Source organism: Sesamum indicum, linkage group LG3 (genome assembly GCF_026168435.1).
Source record: "Sesamum indicum cultivar Baizhima isolate 11 linkage group LG3, ASM2616843v1, whole genome shotgun sequence".
Classification (NCBI taxonomy): Eukaryota; Viridiplantae; Streptophyta; class Magnoliopsida; order Lamiales; family Pedaliaceae; genus Sesamum; species Sesamum indicum.
This window is the reverse complement of record NC_142659.1, coordinates 13,191,309-13,205,082: the sequence shown is the minus strand read 5'-3', so window position 1 is coordinate 13,205,082 and position 13,774 is coordinate 13,191,309. Positions and strand designations below refer to the sequence as shown.

General features: G+C 35.1%; 1 protein-coding gene across 50 annotated transcripts in view; it reads right to left on the bottom strand.

Moving 5' to 3' along the window:
• LOC105179984 (crossover junction endonuclease EME1) overlaps window positions 1-13,774 on the bottom strand; it is a 69,717-nt gene that overhangs the window by 39,576 nt on the left and 16,367 nt on the right. For 37 of the 50 annotated variants that reach the window (XR_016064735.1, XR_016064753.1, XR_016064754.1 and 34 more), the window contains 6 exons: window positions 11,138-13,670; window positions 9,218-10,679; window positions 6,576-9,108; window positions 4,656-6,117; window positions 2,014-4,546; window positions 94-1,555 (listed from right to left, as the gene is read on the bottom strand). The gene's annotated coding sequence lies outside the window, so the exon portion shown is untranslated. The remainder of the gene's footprint in view (window positions 1-93; window positions 1,556-2,013; window positions 4,547-4,655; window positions 6,118-6,575; window positions 9,109-9,217; window positions 10,680-11,137; window positions 13,671-13,774) is intronic. The other 13 variants (XR_016064771.1, XR_016064772.1, XR_016064773.1 and 10 more) reach the window with 13 other exon arrangements.

Here is a 13,774-nt window from a genome sequence, read left to right as displayed (position 1 = left end):
AAGTAGATAAAATAATGTGTTAGATAAATGAAAAACATGCAAGCACATCCACATATAAACATATTCATAGGCAGTTTCTGAGTAATGACTTACTTCTTTCAGTTGTTTCCTTTCATCCATAAGACGAAGTATCTCCTCCTTTCATATTCTCTTTGGTTTCATTGTTTCATATGCCTTCTTTTTCTATTCAGTATACCATCCATCTTTATATCGTCGACTCAGGATTTGACCCACAGAATCCATTGTACAAGCTTTGTCTTCACATGCCTAAGGGATCATCAATACAACAGTTTAAATAGGATTATATAATAAACAATGTATCAACCTACATTAATTCACACATTAATTCTTCTCTTGCTATTTTAGAAGAATCAAGTAGATTAAGTAAGGTGTGAGATGAATGAAAAACATGCAAGCACATCCACATATAAACATATTCGAGGGAAACCTCCATACTCAAGAAGCCTTAAAAGGTCACTATATTGGCCGTGAATGTCACTTGAAGTAATGACAAAGATAGATCAGATCATGTTCATGACAGTTCTTGCGCACAGGTCAGCATGACTCTAAGTTACGACAACTGAAACTGATGGACTAGTGAGGCAAATTGATAGCTAGTTATCAGAGTAAAAGACTGGATTTCCCCTTGACTTCTCCCCTTTTACTTCTTCAAAAATTGAGATACCAAAATATGGAGACAAGTCAGACATAGGCCAACACTTAAGCACTGTAACAAGTATAAAGGGGACTGGCAGGACATGAAAAACTGCTACAGTTAAGAACATTGGTTTCTGAAGTAGCCTAATTGACTCCAATATTAGTTATATTTACTTCATTTGTGGACACAAATACTTGAGAACTTTGATCCATCCAAAGGACACTTCATCCAAGCATTGGCAATTTAAGTAACAGCCACAAAGATGTGGTAGAGTTGAAACACATAGTAACTACACATAGGGAACTTTGTCCAATAAGGCTTCAACCATAATTTGGGACTTCAAGTCGTTTTAAGCTGTACAAATCTTATAGTGAAGTAAGTAAAAACACAACTAAGCTAGTTCATCGAGTAAATTGGATTTTTATCAGGTCGTTATCCCATTCACTTTCCCACTTCAACCCACCAAACTCATGGAATCAGAGTGAAAACTCCCACAACATTTCAACTTGATCTCACTATAATGTAGGTTTCATCTATAATGTATGCCCTCACTTCCTCCTGTAAATATCTGAATTTTTAGGAAAATAAAGAATTAGAGAAACAATCTCGATTCTCGACACAACTTTTCAGCTATCTCTCTCATTTTTTTGATCAGCTTTCTCTTTTGCTCATTATAAAATTCTAATCCTTCTTTGCATTAGAGATCATTAATTAAGTTTCGCATATTACTTCGTGTGAATGTGTGATGCCCAAAGAATATTATGAGTAATTCCTTTACCTTCTAATTCTCTATGAGAAACTGTGCAGGAACTCTGTTGAGTATCAAGCTGTGTCTTCAATCAAGCGTTCAGATTTCATCCTGCTTAGAATAGCTCCCTATTCATCATTGACAACCACCTTCATATCAAGAAAAAGCCTCAACCATCAGTATATCACTTATACCTAAAAATAATGCTGCATCACTTGCCTAGGCACATATAATTGCGCAGCCTATTAAATAATAGCAACAAACCTTGTTGTCCATATAGAGAATACATAATCATAGAGAAAGAACCTAAACATTCACGGCCAAAGTCAAAGCCTAAGCCCGTTCAAACATGAAAGATTCTATTGTATGGAACTTTTTTTTAAGAAATTGAAAGATGCCAGCGAGCACTATAGATATGTTTTTTCTTGAGTTGCCACTTGCCACAATAATGAAATTAACATTAAAATATTAATTTTTCACGACAACGATCATAACACACAATTAGGAATCTTTTTTTACTAATCATGAAAACTTGCATTTCATCAAAAACATGACAAGCCAAACAACTCATATAGCTGAAGTATGCAGTTTTTGAGTAATAACTTACTTCTTTTAGTTGTTTCTTTTCTTCCATTAGACGAAGTATCTCCTCCTTCGATATTCTCTTTGGTTTCATTGTTTCATATTCTTTCTTTTTCTCTTTTGTATAGCATCCATCTTTATCTTGTCGACTCAGGATTTGTCCCACACAATCCATTGTAGATGCTTTGTCTTCACATGCCTAAGGAATCATCAAAACAGCAATTTAAATAGGATTATAAAATAAACAATGGATCAATCCACATTAATTCACATATTTCAGTAGGTAGGTGATAAGATGGCATCAAGCCCTATCAATGAAAATTCCCTCTCTTGAATAGCACTCAAAGAAATGTGTGAGAGGCATGTCAAACGAATACAAATGGATCCAAAAATATCCTAGCTGCCATCAATATGCCACCACCACTCACATATTTCAGTATGGTCACTGAAAAGATGGGAGCAATGTTTTGGTGACGTAGCGAATCTCCTAGAAGGGAAGCTTCTCGGGCAAGCTCCAAAACAACAATACAGCACGAGGGAAGGAATCCACTCAATTATTGGAATAATGAGCATAAGGAGAACACATATTCTCATAACTTTCATACACTATAAAATCCTTATCAAACAGAATTTCAAGAAATACTAGCACGAGACTCTTTAGATTTATATAATTTCCACGTGAGATAAAGTAAATAATAATGTTTCTACACTAGGTATTACACAAACTCGAAGCCTAGGAAGCAATACATATCTCTGGCCTACTATACGCAATTCCAGCTGTGATGTGCTCAATTGCAACGGTGTTATTATAAGACTAGTTTCCATGAACAAGTGTCCGGGGTGTTCCAACCGCACAAACACACAAAGGGATTCTATTTTTGTTTGAAAAGATAGTTTGATTCAAGCATTATGAGTTACTACGAGTAACTTTGTGGAGGTGATAAACGACTACCAACAACTATGCAAGCCACTTCCTATATTATTAATGAAAACTACTTGTTATAACCAAAATAAATTAACTACGAGCCATATCACTTAAACAACAAACTACAAACCAAGTACCGTGCGTGCAGTAGCGGTTGCGTCTTCATCTTGCGAGCAGCAAAATTGTTTTCCAAGCACTCAACTGTATGTGCATCAAGAGCAACAACTCCAAGTTGGCGAGTGGATGTTGCTTTTTTTTCTTTTTCTTTTCTCTTTTGGATATTGCTTTTTTTTTTTTTTGAATATATTGCTTTTTTTCTGTTTCTTTTTCTTTTTTTTTTTTTGCAAATATTCCATTTTTTTTTGTTTCTTTTTCTTCTTCTTTCTTTTCTATATATTGCTTTTTTCTGTTTTTTTTTTCGCGGATATCTTTTTTTCTTCGTTTCTTTTTTCTTCTTTTGTGGATATTGCTTTTCCTCATTTGCTTCCTAGTTTTCTTGTGCTTGTCTCCAGGGCATCTTCAGAAATCTGTTGATAAAATACGAGAAATGTAGAGAGGTCAGTGTAAGACAGTTATAAAGAATCGCTGCTGTAGCAGAAATTGTATGGAGCGAACGAAACAGGCAAGCTGCAGCATTTCACTTGATTCTGCTGCACATTTTTTGTGCACTAATTCTCTAGAATGAATTTCAACAGCAACAGAAATCAATTATGCAGAATAATCCATTTAAACATATTGACGTCTGCAATTCATTTACGCAAAAAAGTTGGAAATATGGAATGTGAGTTGCACAATCGATGCATGAGGTTCAACACCTAACCTACGTTAATTCTTACTTAAACTAGAGCTGCACAATTACATTAATTTGTCATCTAATCCTAGTGACTTACGTATTTCCTTGGAAACAGAACTATTTTCAAGCAACACTGAAAATGCACTCCCACTTCCTCTTTCTCCTGCCCAATTTTTCGGGAACCAAAAGAGCCTTAAATGAGTTCTTCCCCTTTATCCTTTGTCATTCGACATCAAAAGATAATTGTAGACACAACTAGGATTCAGAATGTAAAAACTAGAAACAAGAGCCAAAAAACTATTATTTTTAAGAGAAATCGGAAAATTGAGATAAGAGGAACAATTCTAGTTAATTCACATATTTATACACCATATGTGTGCCAAGTGGTATTAAAATAGCATTCATGGCAACTGAATGAATGAGAACATAGAAAATCTTCATAAAAATGTTCACCAATAGGGGAAGATCAATTACCACATAAGTTTCTTTAGGAACTACCGTAGTCCATACAATAGTTCTTTCCATGGGGTTTGACGTTGTGCAATATGTAACCCCTTTTTCTGCAAACCTTGTGACCAAATGTCCTAAGCTACGAAAGCGAAAAAATAGCTTAGGCGCCTTGAAGGCGGTGAGTGGATTCCCAAAGGAAGAAGAAAGAAAGAAACACAAATAACGAAAGATCCTACCTCCAATTGATCCCAATTCAACCACTTTTTTGTCAATTTCACCTACAATGGATTTTAGAGTATATTTCGCCATTTCCCACTTCTGCATCTCCGTCTTATATTTTTTCATCTCAGCACCTTCGGCTTTTGAAGCAGCTGTAAACAGCTTCCCTTGCTATTTTAGAAGAATCAAGTAGATAAAATAATGTGTTAGATAAATGAAAAACATGCAAGCACATCCACATATAAACATATTCATAGGCAGTTTCTGAGTAATGACTTACTTCTTTCAGTTGTTTCCTTTCATCCATAAGACGAAGTATCTCCTCCTTTCATATTCTCTTTGGTTTCATTGTTTCATATGCCTTCTTTTTCTATTCAGTATACCATCCATCTTTATATCGTCGACTCAGGATTTGACCCACAGAATCCATTGTACAAGCTTTGTCTTCACATGCCTAAGGGATCATCAATACAACAGTTTAAATAGGATTATATAATAAACAATGTATCAACCTACATTAATTCACACATTAATTCTTCTCTTGCTATTTTAGAAGAATCAAGTAGATTAAGTAAGGTGTGAGATGAATGAAAAACATGCAAGCACATCCACATATAAACATATTCGAGGGAAACCTCCATACTCAAGAAGCCTTAAAAGGTCACTATATTGGCCGTGAATGTCACTTGAAGTAATGACAAAGATAGATCAGATCATGTTCATGACAGTTCTTGCGCACAGGTCAGCATGACTCTAAGTTACGACAACTGAAACTGATGGACTAGTGAGGCAAATTGATAGCTAGTTATCAGAGTAAAAGACTGGATTTCCCCTTGACTTCTCCCCTTTTACTTCTTCAAAAATTGAGATACCAAAATATGGAGACAAGTCAGACATAGGCCAACACTTAAGCACTGTAACAAGTATAAAGGGGACTGGCAGGACATGAAAAACTGCTACAGTTAAGAACATTGGTTTCTGAAGTAGCCTAATTGACTCCAATATTAGTTATATTTACTTCATTTGTGGACACAAATACTTGAGAACTTTGATCCATCCAAAGGACACTTCATCCAAGCATTGGCAATTTAAGTAACAGCCACAAAGATGTGGTAGAGTTGAAACACATAGTAACTACACATAGGGAACTTTGTCCAATAAGGCTTCAACCATAATTTGGGACTTCAAGTCGTTTTAAGCTGTACAAATCTTATAGTGAAGTAAGTAAAAACACAACTAAGCTAGTTCATCGAGTAAATTGGATTTTTATCAGGTCGTTATCCCATTCACTTTCCCACTTCAACCCACCAAACTCATGGAATCAGAGTGAAAACTCCCACAACATTTCAACTTGATCTCACTATAATGTAGGTTTCATCTATAATGTATGCCCTCACTTCCTCCTGTAAATATCTGAATTTTTAGGAAAATAAAGAATTAGAGAAACAATCTCGATTCTCGACACAACTTTTCAGCTATCTCTCTCATTTTTTTGATCAGCTTTCTCTTTTGCTCATTATAAAATTCTAATCCTTCTTTGCATTAGAGATCATTAATTAAGTTTCGCATATTACTTCGTGTGAATGTGTGATGCCCAAAGAATATTATGAGTAATTCCTTTACCTTCTAATTCTCTATGAGAAACTGTGCAGGAACTCTGTTGAGTATCAAGCTGTGTCTTCAATCAAGCGTTCAGATTTCATCCTGCTTAGAATAGCTCCCTATTCATCATTGACAACCACCTTCATATCAAGAAAAAGCCTCAACCATCAGTATATCACTTATACCTAAAAATAATGCTGCATCACTTGCCTAGGCACATATAATTGCGCAGCCTATTAAATAATAGCAACAAACCTTGTTGTCCATATAGAGAATACATAATCATAGAGAAAGAACCTAAACATTCACGGCCAAAGTCAAAGCCTAAGCCCGTTCAAACATGAAAGATTCTATTGTATGGAACTTTTTTTTAAGAAATTGAAAGATGCCAGCGAGCACTATAGATATGTTTTTTCTTGAGTTGCCACTTGCCACAATAATGAAATTAACATTAAAATATTAATTTTTCACGACAACGATCATAACACACAATTAGGAATCTTTTTTTACTAATCATGAAAACTTGCATTTCATCAAAAACATGACAAGCCAAACAACTCATATAGCTGAAGTATGCAGTTTTTGAGTAATAACTTACTTCTTTTAGTTGTTTCTTTTCTTCCATTAGACGAAGTATCTCCTCCTTCGATATTCTCTTTGGTTTCATTGTTTCATATTCTTTCTTTTTCTCTTTTGTATAGCATCCATCTTTATCTTGTCGACTCAGGATTTGTCCCACACAATCCATTGTAGATGCTTTGTCTTCACATGCCTAAGGAATCATCAAAACAGCAATTTAAATAGGATTATAAAATAAACAATGGATCAATCCACATTAATTCACATATTTCAGTAGGTAGGTGATAAGATGGCATCAAGCCCTATCAATGAAAATTCCCTCTCTTGAATAGCACTCAAAGAAATGTGTGAGAGGCATGTCAAACGAATACAAATGGATCCAAAAATATCCTAGCTGCCATCAATATGCCACCACCACTCACATATTTCAGTATGGTCACTGAAAAGATGGGAGCAATGTTTTGGTGACGTAGCGAATCTCCTAGAAGGGAAGCTTCTCGGGCAAGCTCCAAAACAACAATACAGCACGAGGGAAGGAATCCACTCAATTATTGGAATAATGAGCATAAGGAGAACACATATTCTCATAACTTTCATACACTATAAAATCCTTATCAAACAGAATTTCAAGAAATACTAGCACGAGACTCTTTAGATTTATATAATTTCCACGTGAGATAAAGTAAATAATAATGTTTCTACACTAGGTATTACACAAACTCGAAGCCTAGGAAGCAATACATATCTCTGGCCTACTATACGCAATTCCAGCTGTGATGTGCTCAATTGCAACGGTGTTATTATAAGACTAGTTTCCATGAACAAGTGTCCGGGGTGTTCCAACCGCACAAACACACAAAGGGATTCTATTTTTGTTTGAAAAGATAGTTTGATTCAAGCATTATGAGTTACTACGAGTAACTTTGTGGAGGTGATAAACGACTACCAACAACTATGCAAGCCACTTCCTATATTATTAATGAAAACTACTTGTTATAACCAAAATAAATTAACTACGAGCCATATCACTTAAACAACAAACTACAAACCAAGTACCGTGCGTGCAGTAGCGGTTGCGTCTTCATCTTGCGAGCAGCAAAATTGTTTTCCAAGCACTCAACTGTATGTGCATCAAGAGCAACAACTCCAAGTTGGCGAGTGGATGTTGCTTTTTTTTCTTTTTCTTTTCTCTTTTGGATATTGCTTTTTTTTTTTTTTGAATATATTGCTTTTTTTCTGTTTCTTTTTCTTTTTTTTTTTTTGCAAATATTCCATTTTTTTTTGTTTCTTTTTCTTCTTCTTTCTTTTCTATATATTGCTTTTTTCTGTTTTTTTTTTCGCGGATATCTTTTTTTCTTCGTTTCTTTTTTCTTCTTTTGTGGATATTGCTTTTCCTCATTTGCTTCCTAGTTTTCTTGTGCTTGTCTCCAGGGCATCTTCAGAAATCTGTTGATAAAATACGAGAAATGTAGAGAGGTCAGTGTAAGACAGTTATAAAGAATCGCTGCTGTAGCAGAAATTGTATGGAGCGAACGAAACAGGCAAGCTGCAGCATTTCACTTGATTCTGCTGCACATTTTTTGTGCACTAATTCTCTAGAATGAATTTCAACAGCAACAGAAATCAATTATGCAGAATAATCCATTTAAACATATTGACGTCTGCAATTCATTTACGCAAAAAAGTTGGAAATATGGAATGTGAGTTGCACAATCGATGCATGAGGTTCAACACCTAACCTACGTTAATTCTTACTTAAACTAGAGCTGCACAATTACATTAATTTGTCATCTAATCCTAGTGACTTACGTATTTCCTTGGAAACAGAACTATTTTCAAGCAACACTGAAAATGCACTCCCACTTCCTCTTTCTCCTGCCCAATTTTTCGGGAACCAAAAGAGCCTTAAATGAGTTCTTCCCCTTTATCCTTTGTCATTCGACATCAAAAGATAATTGTAGACACAACTAGGATTCAGAATGTAAAAACTAGAAACAAGAGCCAAAAAACTATTATTTTTAAGAGAAATCGGAAAATTGAGATAAGAGGAACAATTCTAGTTAATTCACATATTTATACACCATATGTGTGCCAAGTGGTATTAAAATAGCATTCATGGCAACTGAATGAATGAGAACATAGAAAATCTTCATAAAAATGTTCACCAATAGGGGAAGATCAATTACCACATAAGTTTCTTTAGGAACTACCGTAGTCCATACAATAGTTCTTTCCATGGGGTTTGACGTTGTGCAATATGTAACCCCTTTTTCTGCAAACCTTGTGACCAAATGTCCTAAGCTACGAAAGCGAAAAAATAGCTTAGGCGCCTTGAAGGCGGTGAGTGGATTCCCAAAGGAAGAAGAAAGAAAGAAACACAAATAACGAAAGATCCTACCTCCAATTGATCCCAATTCAACCACTTTTTTGTCAATTTCACCTACAATGGATTTTAGAGTATATTTCGCCATTTCCCACTTCTGCATCTCCGTCTTATATTTTTTCATCTCAGCACCTTCGGCTTTTGAAGCAGCTGTAAACAGCTTCCCTTGCTATTTTAGAAGAATCAAGTAGATAAAATAATGTGTTAGATAAATGAAAAACATGCAAGCACATCCACATATAAACATATTCATAGGCAGTTTCTGAGTAATGACTTACTTCTTTCAGTTGTTTCCTTTCATCCATAAGACGAAGTATCTCCTCCTTTCATATTCTCTTTGGTTTCATTGTTTCATATGCCTTCTTTTTCTATTCAGTATACCATCCATCTTTATATCGTCGACTCAGGATTTGACCCACAGAATCCATTGTACAAGCTTTGTCTTCACATGCCTAAGGGATCATCAATACAACAGTTTAAATAGGATTATATAATAAACAATGTATCAACCTACATTAATTCACACATTAATTCTTCTCTTGCTATTTTAGAAGAATCAAGTAGATTAAGTAAGGTGTGAGATGAATGAAAAACATGCAAGCACATCCACATATAAACATATTCGAGGGAAACCTCCATACTCAAGAAGCCTTAAAAGGTCACTATATTGGCCGTGAATGTCACTTGAAGTAATGACAAAGATAGATCAGATCATGTTCATGACAGTTCTTGCGCACAGGTCAGCATGACTCTAAGTTACGACAACTGAAACTGATGGACTAGTGAGGCAAATTGATAGCTAGTTATCAGAGTAAAAGACTGGATTTCCCCTTGACTTCTCCCCTTTTACTTCTTCAAAAATTGAGATACCAAAATATGGAGACAAGTCAGACATAGGCCAACACTTAAGCACTGTAACAAGTATAAAGGGGACTGGCAGGACATGAAAAACTGCTACAGTTAAGAACATTGGTTTCTGAAGTAGCCTAATTGACTCCAATATTAGTTATATTTACTTCATTTGTGGACACAAATACTTGAGAACTTTGATCCATCCAAAGGACACTTCATCCAAGCATTGGCAATTTAAGTAACAGCCACAAAGATGTGGTAGAGTTGAAACACATAGTAACTACACATAGGGAACTTTGTCCAATAAGGCTTCAACCATAATTTGGGACTTCAAGTCGTTTTAAGCTGTACAAATCTTATAGTGAAGTAAGTAAAAACACAACTAAGCTAGTTCATCGAGTAAATTGGATTTTTATCAGGTCGTTATCCCATTCACTTTCCCACTTCAACCCACCAAACTCATGGAATCAGAGTGAAAACTCCCACAACATTTCAACTTGATCTCACTATAATGTAGGTTTCATCTATAATGTATGCCCTCACTTCCTCCTGTAAATATCTGAATTTTTAGGAAAATAAAGAATTAGAGAAACAATCTCGATTCTCGACACAACTTTTCAGCTATCTCTCTCATTTTTTTGATCAGCTTTCTCTTTTGCTCATTATAAAATTCTAATCCTTCTTTGCATTAGAGATCATTAATTAAGTTTCGCATATTACTTCGTGTGAATGTGTGATGCCCAAAGAATATTATGAGTAATTCCTTTACCTTCTAATTCTCTATGAGAAACTGTGCAGGAACTCTGTTGAGTATCAAGCTGTGTCTTCAATCAAGCGTTCAGATTTCATCCTGCTTAGAATAGCTCCCTATTCATCATTGACAACCACCTTCATATCAAGAAAAAGCCTCAACCATCAGTATATCACTTATACCTAAAAATAATGCTGCATCACTTGCCTAGGCACATATAATTGCGCAGCCTATTAAATAATAGCAACAAACCTTGTTGTCCATATAGAGAATACATAATCATAGAGAAAGAACCTAAACATTCACGGCCAAAGTCAAAGCCTAAGCCCGTTCAAACATGAAAGATTCTATTGTATGGAACTTTTTTTTAAGAAATTGAAAGATGCCAGCGAGCACTATAGATATGTTTTTTCTTGAGTTGCCACTTGCCACAATAATGAAATTAACATTAAAATATTAATTTTTCACGACAACGATCATAACACACAATTAGGAATCTTTTTTTACTAATCATGAAAACTTGCATTTCATCAAAAACATGACAAGCCAAACAACTCATATAGCTGAAGTATGCAGTTTTTGAGTAATAACTTACTTCTTTTAGTTGTTTCTTTTCTTCCATTAGACGAAGTATCTCCTCCTTCGATATTCTCTTTGGTTTCATTGTTTCATATTCTTTCTTTTTCTCTTTTGTATAGCATCCATCTTTATCTTGTCGACTCAGGATTTGTCCCACACAATCCATTGTAGATGCTTTGTCTTCACATGCCTAAGGAATCATCAAAACAGCAATTTAAATAGGATTATAAAATAAACAATGGATCAATCCACATTAATTCACATATTTCAGTAGGTAGGTGATAAGATGGCATCAAGCCCTATCAATGAAAATTCCCTCTCTTGAATAGCACTCAAAGAAATGTGTGAGAGGCATGTCAAACGAATACAAATGGATCCAAAAATATCCTAGCTGCCATCAATATGCCACCACCACTCACATATTTCAGTATGGTCACTGAAAAGATGGGAGCAATGTTTTGGTGACGTAGCGAATCTCCTAGAAGGGAAGCTTCTCGGGCAAGCTCCAAAACAACAATACAGCACGAGGGAAGGAATCCACTCAATTATTGGAATAATGAGCATAAGGAGAACACATATTCTCATAACTTTCATACACTATAAAATCCTTATCAAACAGAATTTCAAGAAATACTAGCACGAGACTCTTTAGATTTATATAATTTCCACGTGAGATAAAGTAAATAATAATGTTTCTACACTAGGTATTACACAAACTCGAAGCCTAGGAAGCAATACATATCTCTGGCCTACTATACGCAATTCCAGCTGTGATGTGCTCAATTGCAACGGTGTTATTATAAGACTAGTTTCCATGAACAAGTGTCCGGGGTGTTCCAACCGCACAAACACACAAAGGGATTCTATTTTTGTTTGAAAAGATAGTTTGATTCAAGCATTATGAGTTACTACGAGTAACTTTGTGGAGGTGATAAACGACTACCAACAACTATGCAAGCCACTTCCTATATTATTAATGAAAACTACTTGTTATAACCAAAATAAATTAACTACGAGCCATATCACTTAAACAACAAACTACAAACCAAGTACCGTGCGTGCAGTAGCGGTTGCGTCTTCATCTTGCGAGCAGCAAAATTGTTTTCCAAGCACTCAACTGTATGTGCATCAAGAGCAACAACTCCAAGTTGGCGAGTGGATGTTGCTTTTTTTTCTTTTTCTTTTCTCTTTTGGATATTGCTTTTTTTTTTTTTTGAATATATTGCTTTTTTTCTGTTTCTTTTTCTTTTTTTTTTTTTGCAAATATTCCATTTTTTTTTGTTTCTTTTTCTTCTTCTTTCTTTTCTATATATTGCTTTTTTCTGTTTTTTTTTTCGCGGATATCTTTTTTTCTTCGTTTCTTTTTTCTTCTTTTGTGGATATTGCTTTTCCTCATTTGCTTCCTAGTTTTCTTGTGCTTGTCTCCAGGGCATCTTCAGAAATCTGTTGATAAAATACGAGAAATGTAGAGAGGTCAGTGTAAGACAGTTATAAAGAATCGCTGCTGTAGCAGAAATTGTATGGAGCGAACGAAACAGGCAAGCTGCAGCATTTCACTTGATTCTGCTGCACATTTTTTGTGCACTAATTCTCTAGAATGAATTTCAACAGCAACAGAAATCAATTATGCAGAATAATCCATTTAAACATATTGACGTCTGCAATTCATTTACGCAAAAAAGTTGGAAATATGGAATGTGAGTTGCACAATCGATGCATGAGGTTCAACACCTAACCTACGTTAATTCTTACTTAAACTAGAGCTGCACAATTACATTAATTTGTCATCTAATCCTAGTGACTTACGTATTTCCTTGGAAACAGAACTATTTTCAAGCAACACTGAAAATGCACTCCCACTTCCTCTTTCTCCTGCCCAATTTTTCGGGAACCAAAAGAGCCTTAAATGAGTTCTTCCCCTTTATCCTTTGTCATTCGACATCAAAAGATAATTGTAGACACAACTAGGATTCAGAATGTAAAAACTAGAAACAAGAGCCAAAAAACTATTATTTTTAAGAGAAATCGGAAAATTGAGATAAGAGGAACAATTCTAGTTAATTCACATATTTATACACCATATGTGTGCCAAGTGGTATTAAAATAGCATTCATGGCAACTGAATGAATGAGAACATAGAAAATCTTCATAAAAATGTTCACCAATAGGGGAAGATCAATTACCACATAAGTTTCTTTAGGAACTACCGTAGTCCATACAATAGTTCTTTCCATGGGGTTTGACGTTGTGCAATATGTAACCCCTTTTTCTGCAAACCTTGTGACCAAATGTCCTAAGCTACGAAAGCGAAAAAATAGCTTAGGCGCCTTGAAGGCGGTGAGTGGATTCCCAAAGGAAGAAGAAAGAAAGAAACACAAATAACGAAAGATCCTACCTCCAATTGATCCCAATTCAACCACTTTTTTGTCAATTTCACCTACAATGGATTTTAGAGTATATTTCGCCATTTCCCACTTCTGCATCTCCGTCTTATATTTTTTCATCTCAGCACCTTCGGCTTTTGAAGCAGCTGTAAACAGCTTCCCTTGCTATTTTAGAAGAATCAAGTAGATAAAATAATGTGTTAGATAAATGAAAAACATGCAAGCACATCCACATATAAACATATTCATAGGCAGTTTCTGAGTAATGA